This window comes from Lagopus muta, chromosome 16 (genome assembly GCF_023343835.1).
Source record: "Lagopus muta isolate bLagMut1 chromosome 16, bLagMut1 primary, whole genome shotgun sequence".
Taxonomy (NCBI): Eukaryota; Metazoa; Chordata; class Aves; order Galliformes; family Phasianidae; genus Lagopus; species Lagopus muta.
Window position 1 is genome coordinate 490175 of NC_064448.1, and position 12783 is coordinate 502957.

Here is a 12783-nt window from a genome sequence, read left to right on the forward strand (position 1 = left end):
TTTGTAAAGGGGATTTTTAAAAAGCAGATTGTTTCGGTGAAATTTAGCAGTGGCCATTATGGGTGTGTTGTGTTGTTTTTCCCCTTCGGAAATGCTGTAGCGTTACGCTGGTATGCATAACACTGGGCAGGCAACAATACACAGCTATCAGCTGTAGGAGCAGCTGAACCAATCCAAATTTTTGTTTGGTGTTAATTTCAGTTGCAGAAGGCTAGTTCATTTTCTGCAGGTCCAGGACGTACCTTAGGTGTGTGATGAACATCGTGAATATGCAGTCTTGTTAACAGCCATGGAAAGGACACGGGACGTACTGATGTGTTCTTTGGGTAATTCAGCTGTCAAACTCCGTGAATCTTTAACCTCGGTTAATATGTACACATTCAAGAGTGTAACTTAGTCAAAATTGGTAAGATTTTCGTAGCAGTGGGAAAAGATGTCTCTGAAACCATGGCAATCTGTGCCGATTTAAAATTTCTGCTGTAACTTACGGAGGCATTTGAGATTCTTAAAAGAGCTAAACAGCAGATATTGTTCTTTAATTTTGTTCTTTCAATTTTCTTACTTTTGCTTCCTAAAACTTTGCAAACATGTCAAGCCCACCTCAGATACCCAGTCAGGGAAATGCATCAAAGCTGAAAGTTTTGCAAGGTTTGTTTGCCTATTCAAATAATGTTGTATAACTGGGATACCAGGAAAGAAGTGGAGAAGGCCAGGCTATTAATTCAGATGCTGGCTTGATTAATGCTGGAAGACAGTATAATCTTTTTAATACATATTTTTGTCCTTACTAAGTGCATTTTCAAAATACTATGTGATTGTATATTTGTGCTTGCAGGCATCTTGGAATGATAGTGTTAGTGAACAAAACAGAAAAATAGACAGCGAATGGTGTAGCTTCACACTGTACTGCTCTTGTGCTCTCCCTCCTGAAGTGTAGTGCAGTGGGAAAATGCTGTGAGAGGGATAACTAGGATGAGCACAAATGAGAAAAGTTCCCCTGCAGAAATCTGAACAGACAAGATTTAGCCTGAGGAAGAACAAGACAGGGTAAAGGTAAAGGTTTGGTTTGTGAAGTCATTCTGTATGTGGAGCAGGTGAATTGAGAAGGATTATTCACTCCCTGACGTATTTCAAGAATACAATCTTCTTAAGAAATTACCAGCAAGCAAGCTCAGCATATAAAAAATAGAGAGGAAGGTACTTACTTAATGAGATGTATTAACATGCCCAGGCACTTACATTCCCAGGGTGTTATGTTCCCAAAGTGATAAGGCATTCATAGATAGTAGTCCAACAATTGAGATTTATATATATATAGATAGATAGATACCAATTCTTCAGTCTCTTGGAAATAAGTTGGTGTAATTACTCTTAAAACGTTTCCTTTGTCAGACTGTTCAGTTGGTCATCACTTAAGTGGAATTGTTTGGCTACATGGACCTTTGAATGAATGATGCAGCACAGCTGCTTATTAACAAATTTTACACTGTGGCTCTCGCTGTAAATTCTGCCTCTGATGGCAGTGCTCTGTGTGGTAAGGAATTGTTCACTTCTAGAAGTGTGGAGGAAGGACTGAATTATTTAAGGACATAAGTGGAGTTAGAATTTCTGCAGCTGCTTTCATGTAGGTTTGTCTGTTGCCTGAAACATAAGATCTCTGCCAACTGCAGAAGTTTCTGTACTCTCAGCTCTGTGTCTGTGTAGCTGTCTATCCTCTTTCCTCTGTTTTGCAGGACACCGTTGCAGAGATGCCCCTCAAGCACTTTTTACCATTTAAAAATCAGGGCTGTCCATTTTTGTGGGTGAATTTATCTTGTTCTGAAATGACAGCATCCAACTTGTGCAGCTTCTTTCTGTAGCCTTTTTGATCAGACTTGGTATAAGTACTTGAGAGCTGCACTCTCTGAGCAGTTAATTTTTTTTCCTCTTTTAATTAAATGTGTGCTATTTCAAGTACCAGAAAAATCCCCCTCTTGCTGTTTTGCCATTATATTTCAAGATGCTGCAGAATATTGGGTTTTTTAGATCTTTGAATGTGTTTGGGTATTCAGGTTGTTTCACACAGACTTCCAGTGCCGGGGAGCAATGGGAGAAGTGTCAACACTGTGGGTGAAAAGTGAGTAATGCGAATTCATTCTGTGTTAGGAATAGCCAGGGGTGGTCTGAAAAGAAATGACCTTTTACTAAATATAAATTACAAATATGACTGTAGGTCTGACAGATTATAAGAATATAACTCCTCCTGAGGGAGCAGAACTGAGGAAATAACTTTCTCCTGTGAAGTTTGCAGATCTGTGGAAGAAAAGCCTTTCTCCCGTAAAGCTTGAACTCTGCGTGAGTGAAACTGTGGTACCAAATCTTTTGTCCAAAGATTTTACGTGTGCCCTGGCTGAATGGGTTTCAGCAGTCTTACAGAAAGTACAGGAAACCTATTTTAGAAAACTATAGCACGTTTAATTTTTGGGGAAAAGAAAATACCTAGTATCTTTTCCAATGGAACAAAACTGAATGTCAGTAACTCTTCCACTCTTTTTTCACACATCTTTTGATAACTGGCGTTTTTTTAAAACCAGAAGTACTCCTTCTAGCTAGTATCACTAGCTGATAATCTTGGCAAGTATTCAAAACTGAGTCTGAGAAGCGTACAGAGAACAGAGGGCTGGTATGTACTTCCAAAATTGTATTTCATAGTGCAAAAAATCAGTTATGTTTTGCAAGTAACAGCTAATTCCTGTTGCAGAATTTCAGTAGAGATCAAGTGAATGAAAAGAACAGTTAGGAAAAGCTTGATTTTTCAGAAGGCCACCTACGTTAGTGCTTCAGAGTGTTTTACAAAGCAGAGACGTGCAGTGTTAAAGTGGATTAGTTACAGAAAAGATATTAGCTGGTGCTGGAGAAGTAAGTGGTGAATGCCTCTCCACCCTGCTTTTTTCTTACATTTCTCTTGGCCGCTGCTGTAAGGAATGCAGCATGCAGTGACTGCTATGGATTTAAGCATTTGCATGTTACACATTGCAGCTCTGTTCTGGCCCGTGGTCTTGGGACAATACAGGATATCTTGCAAGTACAAAGAAAATCTGTCATGTCTTTCTGTCTTCCAAATGCAGCTCTGGGCCATTATATCCATTGTTAAACGGGACTGTGTGCACTCATTGGTACAGAACAATGCATGAAAAATAACAATTATTTAGGTGTCTCAGGGTTCCTGTTCATAAACCTGTGCTGTGCTGCCATCGATTAAAGAAACAAAAGCAATGAAATACAGAAAGCTAAAACATGGCTGAGGTATTCCTAGCAAGAATGTCCTCAGGCATTGGAGCAGCATGTTGTGGAAGTACAGCTGAGTCACTTCTTTGAATTTTTCACACATCCCACTTTGTTACAAGTGTGCCATTTATATCCTTGTGTTAATAGAAATGAAGTTTGTTTTGCAAAATTTTGAAATCATTCTCTTCTGAACAAGGAATGGCTGTCTTCCCCCTTCCTGCATTTCTGAGGTAGTACTGTTTTTCTCAGTTTAAGCTCTACCAGCTACAGTTTAAACACCAGCTGAGATGGAGCAGACTGCATGATGTTAGGGTTAAATATCTCAGATGCATTTTACTCCACTGAGAAATTATGTTCTTGCCAGCCATAGTTGTGGTGAGCTTGTTGGGAACTTTTTTGTACCGTATTTCTGTGGCTTATTATCTCCACAGCATGGTATGTATGCTTCTCCACTTCTTTCTGTAGCCGAATAATGCATGCTTTTGTAATGGTGCCTCTTCAGAGAAATGGCTCTAGAAATCGCACTCTCGGTGTGACAAAAGGAAAATTTTGTCTTTATTTTGTTCCTACTGTTAATTCTGCACACAGCAAAAAAATAGGCATCGTAAATGATTTTCTGTTGTAAACAGGCACTCTTCTCTAAAATAAATTGGTAATTTATAGCAAGGTCTATGCGGCTTTACTGGAATCAGTGCTCCATCTCAAAGTGCATGATTGACGGTAGTTCTGGGCACAAAGCACTCGTTGGGTAAACACCAGGTGAACAGTGGGCACAAGGAGGTGGTTTTGTGAGGGTAAAATGGTTCTGGGGACTGGAACTGGGAAATGGATGACATGGGTATTTAGCCAAAAGTCAAGAGTTCAAGTTTCACGCACTGACTTTAACATTATAACTGGGGATATACACAGAAGCCAGTGTTCATGCACAGCTGCTGTGCAGTGAGTGACATTTGTGAAAAGGTTTTGTCCATTTTCCAATCAATAGGTTTCCATTTCAAGAACCATCACCACACGTACGTCTCTCCCCAGTCGATTCTGCAGGGGAGCCTGCTTTGGAATTTGCTCATCCGGCTCAGAACAATAACCACTGCCCTGCTGCTGCTCCTCAGTGCAGCATGCTAATGGCAGGTGCCGTGCACCTGAGTACCCATTGGATATTTTCCTTACAAGCACCCATTTGAAACATGACAGTTTTAAAAGGCACAAACGCAGATCTGCTGTGTTTTTGTTTTGCTTTGTTTTTCTTGGCAATAGCTAATCAGAACCTCATGGTACGTAGCTTCAGAAATGTTTATTCCTTGATGATCTCATGCCATAGAGAATTCATTTCCCCTCGTATAACTGAAATGCCTGATGCTCTTCAGGAGTATTGCTAGGAATACTGCATTCACTACCCTGAATGTCAGATGAAATACCATTCTGGCCAAAATAGAAACAATGCTTGCTATTATGTCTTAGAATCCGCTAGGTCATAGGCCTAACTTTTAGGGTAAGATGTTGATTGCCTTCATTTTTGAGGCGATAATGAATTAGGACTTCTTTATAGTTGATTTCCAATCTTCACTAAGTATTTCACAAGGTGGGGAGATATTCTGTCTGCCGTCCCAGTCTGACTGGGCCATTTTTTGTGGCTGGCAGGAAGTTCTGTCTGTGTAATGGTTGTGTTGCAGGAAAGGTGCTTTGCTGTGCTGGAGCCTCTAGGAGCCGTGGTGATGAATATTTTCTTCCAGGGCCTCCAACACAAATGCACACGCACATTGGTTCCTTATGCACTCATCTCCCAGCATATTTCCCTTCCCCCAGCTCTTTTACAAACTGTTTCTCCCCCAGGCTAATTTCTTCCTGTCTGGAGTAACAAACGTGCACAGGCACTTCCTTTTTTCTTTATCTTTAAAATTTCCAAGCATAGATATAAAAATCAATGACTTAAAAGACTATTTTAATTATTTTTTCTGCTTTGAATAAAATGTGCATGTGTGTGTCTAAAAAGAATAAAAAATGAACCCATAGTTTATGGCTAAGTGAGGCCAAGTTGCTCCTGTTTCTATTTTTTTGAAGTGTCTTTACTCAGCAGTCGCTTTTTTTTTCCTTGTGGTAAAAAATGCAACTGAGCAGATGGCAGTATTAACACATGAAACGCAGTGCCTGCTCGGATTGATCTAACAGTGTGCTAGGTTTCTGTCACTGGCGTTCAGCTAGTTAAGTAGTGTTTACAAGTTAATGAATTTGTTCCACTTGAGATATTTGATGGTATGTGCTGAGGTTAAGCAGTAAAGAGATCCTTTAGGAGCAGTTGAGGAAAGCATGAGGTTTCTAGACACTGACCTTGTGGGTTTTTGCATTTTTGCCATGGATATGGACCTGAAAAGAGGCAGAAAGAACAATAGCAAATAGCAGTACTGCAGTCTTTTCTTTTACATCGTTGATGCTTGGAGCACTGCAGTAATACCATGCTTCATAGCAGCTCCGTGTTTTAATCATATAGTTTATGACTCTATTTCTGTCTAACGCTTTTGAGTCTTAGGCAAGAATTTGAGAAAGCAACGTTTATATAGCAAATCAAGCAACATATTTCTGTGTGGTCTGCTTGCATGCATGCTTTGGAAGTATGAATAGAAACTGTTAAATAGGATGCGAAATATGCCAGCTGTATCCTGGGTTGCATTAAGAGAAGCATGACCAGCAGGGACAGGGAGGTGATTCAGCCCCTCAACTGCTCTTGTGAGACCCCACCTGGAGCACTGCATCCAGTTGTGGAGCCCCCAGCACAAAAGGACATGGAGCTGTTGGAGCAGGTCCAGAGGAGGGCCACAGAGAGGCTCAGAGGGCTGCAGCAGTTCTCCTGTGAGGACTGGCTGAGAGAGCTGAAGCTCGTCATCCTGGAGAAGAGAAGGCTTTGAGGAGATCTTACAGTGCCTGAAGGGGCCTACAAGAAAGCTGGGGACAGACTTTTTATAAGGGCAGGGGGTGACAGGAGGGGAGGAGATAGCTTTAAACTGGAAGAGGGGAGATTTCAACTGGATAATAGGAAGAAATTCTTCACTCTGAGGATGGTGAGACACTGGAACAGGTTGCCCAGGAAGGCAGTGAATGCTCCCGGCGTGGAAGCACTCAAAGCCAGGCTGGATGGGCCTTTGAGCAACCTGGTCTGGAGGAAGGTGTCCCTGCTTATAGCAGGGGGTTGGAACTGGGTGATCTTGGGGACCTTCTGTCCCAAACCATTCTATGGTTCTGTGATATATAAATAAGCTCACATTTGGCAAAAGTGTCTAGGATAGGGTGATAACATTCTTTGTATTTTCAGTTCATGCATAAGATTCCCCCTTACAGTACAGTATGCAATTTACCCAGTAATGTTTGAAGGTGGGCTAAGTTCCAAGAATTGTATTCATGGTAAGAACCAGAACAGATTGGTTGCTGGTAACTGGAAATCATTCTCATGTAGTATTTTGCACAGCAAGTTTATCTCTGCGTGGGTTGCTTAGTCTGCTGAAGCTGTGTAAATCTGCAAACCTGCATTCTTTGCCTAGCAACCACTAAGCATAGTGCATGGGAAGAGTTTGTGTATTTCGTTATTTTAACAGCTGATGCCAAAATAGTATGTTTGAAAGACCTAGTTGATATTTCTGGCATTAATTTTTGAATTTTCTGAAACTGCACATTTTAGTTTTGTTAAGACTTCTGTAAAAAATATGGCTCTCACTTCACCAGTAGAACTTTATTCAAACAGGACTGGAGGTCAAATTCCTACTTGTAAAGGCTCCACTGTTTAGTTAAACTCCAACTTGAAATGTAAGATCATGACTACCAGATAAGACCAAACTTTTGCCTCTGAATATGCACGAGTGCATCTTTTATACCTTAAAACTGTTTTGGGAAGGCTTTTCTCACATGAGCTGACAACGCCGAGTTAAGCACTGCTAGGAGCAATGGGGGACACCGTTCTGACAGCCTGGCAGCCTGCTTGTCTCTGAAGCCTGAGGTCACTGGGTTTCAGCTACCTGAGAGATGCTGTCGGTAATCCTGTGCCTGGACGAGGTTTGGACTCCCGCTGCATGGAGTTTATACATAGAAATAAGCTTTGTTAACCCATGCGTTTTATTGGGCTTTATGGATGTGTGACATCATTGGCAGCCAATCAGGAAGTGCTTCAGGGCAGAGTTGAAAAGCTATTTCATAATGTATTTATATTCAGTGCAGATATTCTGGGGCCTCAGTAGCATTCATTTTGTCGCAGAGTCCATGTGTCAGTATGGCTTGGAAAAAAAATGTATGAAAATGACATGCTTGCCCTTAGGTGTTGGTTTTTTTTTCGTGCAGCAGAGCGGTGAAATGCTGTAGTTGGTACATCATAAAGCAGTTATTATGGAAATTGTTTTTTTCTTCCAGCAGCAGTAATGCTGCACACTCTTCTTGGTGATTATTGCATGCTCCTCGTTAAACTGCTCCTGCTTAAATAGCCAGACCTACAAATATTTCCCAAGCTTCTCTGGTTTGCCAAGAATAAAAATGCAAGACAGTCTGCAGGAAAGTGTGTGCATGAGTGTGTGTGTGTGTGCATGCATGTGCGTGTGTGTGAGCCTGTGCAGCTGGGCTCAGCTCTCCCTCCTCCCCAGTGTCCACTCTCAATGCCCCCCATGCCCAGCCCTAGTGGGTGCTTCTTTGCTTTTCTGTGGTCACACACAGGTTTGAATGCCGCTAGCTTGGCTGTTGATTACTTGGCTGTATTGATGATAGTGGCTCTTCCAAAAAAATCTGGTAAGTCTGTTCCACCCCCACAGCATTCCTGCTTAACTCCTTCCTTGCTAGAGTGCCTCCTTTACTGGGACCAAATGGGTCTGTAAAACCAAAGTATTACAAACGTTTCTAGAGTATAGGAATGATTTTTGATATTAACTGTTGCTAAGACAAAAGCTATTTCTTCTATATAAAATAGAAATGGGACCCCGTCTCAGTGGTGCGACTGTGCATTTTTTCCGTTCTTTTATTTTTAGCTTTGTCTGCTTCTCCTCCCAGTGCAGAACTGAGGCTGTGCTCGTGTCAGGCTGCTAAAATCTCTATTCACGTATGTTCCATAACATGCCTGCAAAGCATACTTGTGCAGTGCTGACTCCTTCATCCTGCTGGGATCCCAAAGTGTTCATCTACTCGTAAACAGAACACTCTGTAGAAGCTTTTCAGATGCTCGCTGTATCTCTGTCACGCTGTTCAATGTTCACAAATGATTTAGAAAATGAGGCATACAGTGAGATGAGAAAGCTTGTTGACAAAGTTATTTTGAGATCACAGAAGTGAATGCCGACTGCAGAGAGCTATAGACAGCTATAGACAGCTATATATCTTAGTGAGAAACAGAGTAGAAAAACTTGTTGCCAAAACAAAGTCAGTAGGTGATGTGAGTGGGCCTTGTATGGTATTGGTCTCTAAGCTAGTCTCAGTTTCATGAAAACCTTCTCACGGGTCATTAGCAGAAAGAGAAAATGGAATTTTAGGAAGTAAGAAAAGGTAAAGAAAGAAAATAAAGACCTTTTGCCAATGTAAATTCGTGGCTCTGTTCTTCAGTACTACTGAAGTACTGCTCCTGGCAGCAGAACTAGAAAAGGCACCCGAAACAAAAACTGGGAGATGGTTCTGTTTGAGAACCATCGAAACACAGCAGTTGTAGTCTTCTCTTTTCCACACTGAAGAAGGATGCGTTAGAGTTCTTTGAAATCCAAAATTGCAGGAAATAGACTGAAAACCAGCAAAGGGAGTTTTTTTTGTCATGTAAGGTATCAATGAAGTTTGGGAACTCACTGTTACAACTCTGAATAAAAGAAGATTTATGTATGTTGCAGTTAATCAGACGAAGTCATTTAGTAAAATTACCTTTCTGTTTCTGGGGATCCTCAAATTCCTATAGGTATGTAGTAAAGTCAGGGCTGCAATGCTGCATACTCACACTGTTTTCATACTTAAAGCATGGGCCATTGGTCTCATATGGAGACAAGTTACTAAGCTTAGATTTGATGGTGTATGCATGCTGGCTGTTCTTATGGACTGATTTTTTTCTTATGCTGTCATAGGACAGCATTGTGTCTTCTGACTACAGGCTGACATATGAGCTAAACCTCTTCGATCTTTGTTTCCTGGTGTACTGCTATTGGAAATGGAAGGTAGTTGTGCCCTGTGACTTGTGGACGGGTCAGTTTCTCTGTGTGAATGACTTCTCATCAAACACTAGCATATTGACTATTTTGTCAGGCTAGATTTAATGCTACCAGTTTTGCCATGTTTCTGTTATCTCTAGAATTGCACAAGGTGCTGTGTGTTTGCTGTTCCTATTGCCTTACTCAAACCTCTCTGTTTTAGTACTTCTCCTGTATGATTTTTTTTCTGGCACTATTTCTCATTGATAAATGTTAGGTTTGTTCTAAAAGTGAAGTCCTCCGGGTTCAGTCTGATAGATGTGACTGGATGGCAGGAAGTGATCACATTCCTGAGCCTGCTGACTGTACTTCTGCTGATTCCAGTGTTCTGTTAGTTTTCATCACTGCCAAAACACCCTGCTGATTCCACTTCAGCTTGCTGTCTGTGAGGGTCTTCATATTTTTTTCTGCAAAGCTGCTTTTTAGCCAGCTGTTAATTAGGTTGGCTAACAATTATTTGCCCTAGTTGGAGCCATACTCTCTTTCCAATCACTTCATTTTATTGGAAGCATTGGAAATTGATTCCAAAAGTATTTACTCTGTATTTTCTTGGGAACTGAGATTAAGTTCAGCATCTTTTAGTTTCTAATATCTTCCTCCTTGACATTCTTGAAGATAAGGGTGACATTTGGCTTTTTTCCCAGTTATTAAGGACTTTCTCTGATTGCCCTGACCTTTAAGGAGATATGCACCAGCCTCACAATTATGTGCACCAGCAAGTTAAGCATCCTCAAATGCATACAGTGCACCTGTGTGTTTTGTTTGTTTTTGTCTTGTTTTTACCAATCTGTTGTAACAGTCCTCACTTGGATCTGCCCTGTTTTCCTCATTTCCCTAGATTTTACCACTAGAGAGGGACCTGGAATTCTAGGAGCAGACCTTTCAGAAAATACTTCTGTTGTCTCATTAGTAAAATGAGCAGGCTTGTTTAAGGAAGGATACTGTAAAGATCAGATGTCTGGTTTCTGCTTTTTGTGCTCCTGCAGATAGAAATGCTAGGAATTATTGTTTTCCTCACTATGCTTCATTCTTTCACTCCTATTCCACTTTGGCTTTCCTGAGCCTTAATATGTGAGGGGCTGCCCCAAATATATTACTGCTTCTAGTTGAGAAATAAATGGAGAGACAGAGTGCTGAAGCCAGAGCCAAGTGCCTCATAGAAAGATTCACAGATGCAGACTGTCAGACCAAGCACAAATGGCAACAAGAAGACAAATCCAGACTTTATTTTTTAAAGGACAGGAAAATTGTATTAATGAGAGAGTAGATTAATCACTGAAGGGAAGGAGGGCTGGTGGGATAGCATGCCTAAGCACAAGATCGCAGACTGTATGCTTAGAATCCTTTTTGCTGTAAGGTTCTTCAGAACGATTGCATCTCTATTCCATCCCACGCTGTCTTGGCAAAAGCCTCTGCATCCTTGTGCTCCTTACTAAACAGCTAATGAACTGCTTTCAAGCCTTCACAGTGATCCCACAGACTTGAAGGAAAAAGGAGAAAGTAAGATTATCTTCAAACAGAATTCGGTAGAGTTTCCTGAGGTTGGCACTGGAAGCTTTTGTGGGAGAGGTCGGATGTGCAGCTCTGCTGACTTCAGCTCATGATGGGCACAGGCACCAGGGTCAGAAAAGGCTTTAGTATTTTCTCAGGAAGAAAATTCTGCAGCTGATGCTCCTAATCAACTTGTACTCCAGTTTCAAAATACAAGCTTCTGAGCCCAACTTATGCTCATCTCCCACAGGAATCATTTTTAACTTTTCTTTCTCACTACCTTTATTTTTTGGGAACTACAAAACATTGAGTATTGCACTGAGAAGGCAGACTGTAACTACAGCTCATTTCTTTGGTTCTCCTTTCTGTTTTGCAGAGGTGAACCTCATTACTAGTAGTACTTACCTCATTGATTTTGGCTCTTTATCTTCTCTTACCCAGTGGTTGTGAGTGACTGTTGATTTTCAGCCTTAGAGGAAAAATAAGTTGCCTTCTACGTCACACTCCCACATCATCACACAGCGCTCTGCGCATTGAAAGGAGCGCATTCTCCTTTTGTTTGGGTCTGCACTTAAAAGTTTCAAACCCACGTGCTTCTGTTGATAATTCACTGCCAGTGTTTCTCTCCCAAAGCAAAGTTTGTGTATCCTAATAGTTAACAAGCATCCTTCTCTGTGAATGTAGAGTTGTTCTCCTAGTTGTGCAAATCAAGGGTTAATCAGGATGGCTGGGGATTCTACCCACAGCTTGGACAATGCCAACAGAGCAGTGCAGATTAGGTAGCAGTGCTTAGGTCATGGCATAAATGAGTATTTACTTCTTAAATTGTGCCTGGATAGATGTTATCCCAAAGGATTAGCAGTGGATACCATCAAGAAATGTATGTAAACAGGTGCGTGGCCTGAAACACATGAATGAAAATACAGATAAATGTGAGGATTACATCTAAGCAGCCAACTGTTATCTGGAAATACACGTTTGTAACCTGAAAACCTTTAATTTTGCAGAGAGGTTCATAATTTGCCCCTGAGGGTGAGATTTTGGCTAGGTTTTTAGGTTTGAACTGTAATGCTGAAATATTTGATCTCCTCGGTACAGGATTAATCAATTATTTGATTTTTTCAAAGCCCCAGAAGCAAAACCAAATCTCTTTCTATATTTCTTCTTTAGTCACTCTTTCCTAGCATTGCTAACTAATTTACATTTTTCTATGCTTTAAAATTAATTTCCCCTGTGTTCTACCCTATTTTTAACTGTTCAATATTAATCCTGCTAAGGTGATTGCTAAGCTAAATCTGGAGAATCAGATGTGAAGGCAAATGTTTTTCAAGTAGTTTACAAAGCCAGTTACCTTGTATTGGATAATAACTTCTAATACAAGATGTTGTTTTTTTTCCCCCACATCTCTTATCATACGATCAAGAGCACATGCAGATATTGGTGGCTGAGAAGCTTTTCATGTGTGTTTGTGTGTATATATTTGTGTATATATATGTATGTGTGTGTATATATGTGAGTAGATATTTCTGCTAGATTAAATCTGGGCTATTGAAATTCTGACATGGTCATTCAGCATCACCTGTGTTTTGGAGGATCATTTTCACCAGCGTTACCCTGGTTCATATTAAATGCAACTGAGTTGAAATTGCTGGCTAGCAGACCCTCAGCTTTTCACAGCATTGTGGGTGGATTCCCCAGATACGTATTGCGAAAGGAGTTTAAATACAAACACGTGTAATTTTACCACTTCAGCTCCTGATGCTCTTGTCTGTTTGAGAGTAAAGTGTTTAGAAAGAAAGAGGCTAAAAAAAAAAAAAGTATCAGGCATAAAAGAACA

The 12783-nt window shown here is 40.8% G+C and overlaps 1 protein-coding gene across 4 annotated transcripts in view; it reads left to right on the top strand.

The window, feature by feature from the left end:
• Positions 1-12783, top strand: part of PARD6B (par-6 family cell polarity regulator beta) — a 62930-nt gene that overhangs the window by 30696 nt on the left and 19451 nt on the right. The window lies entirely within an intron of this gene.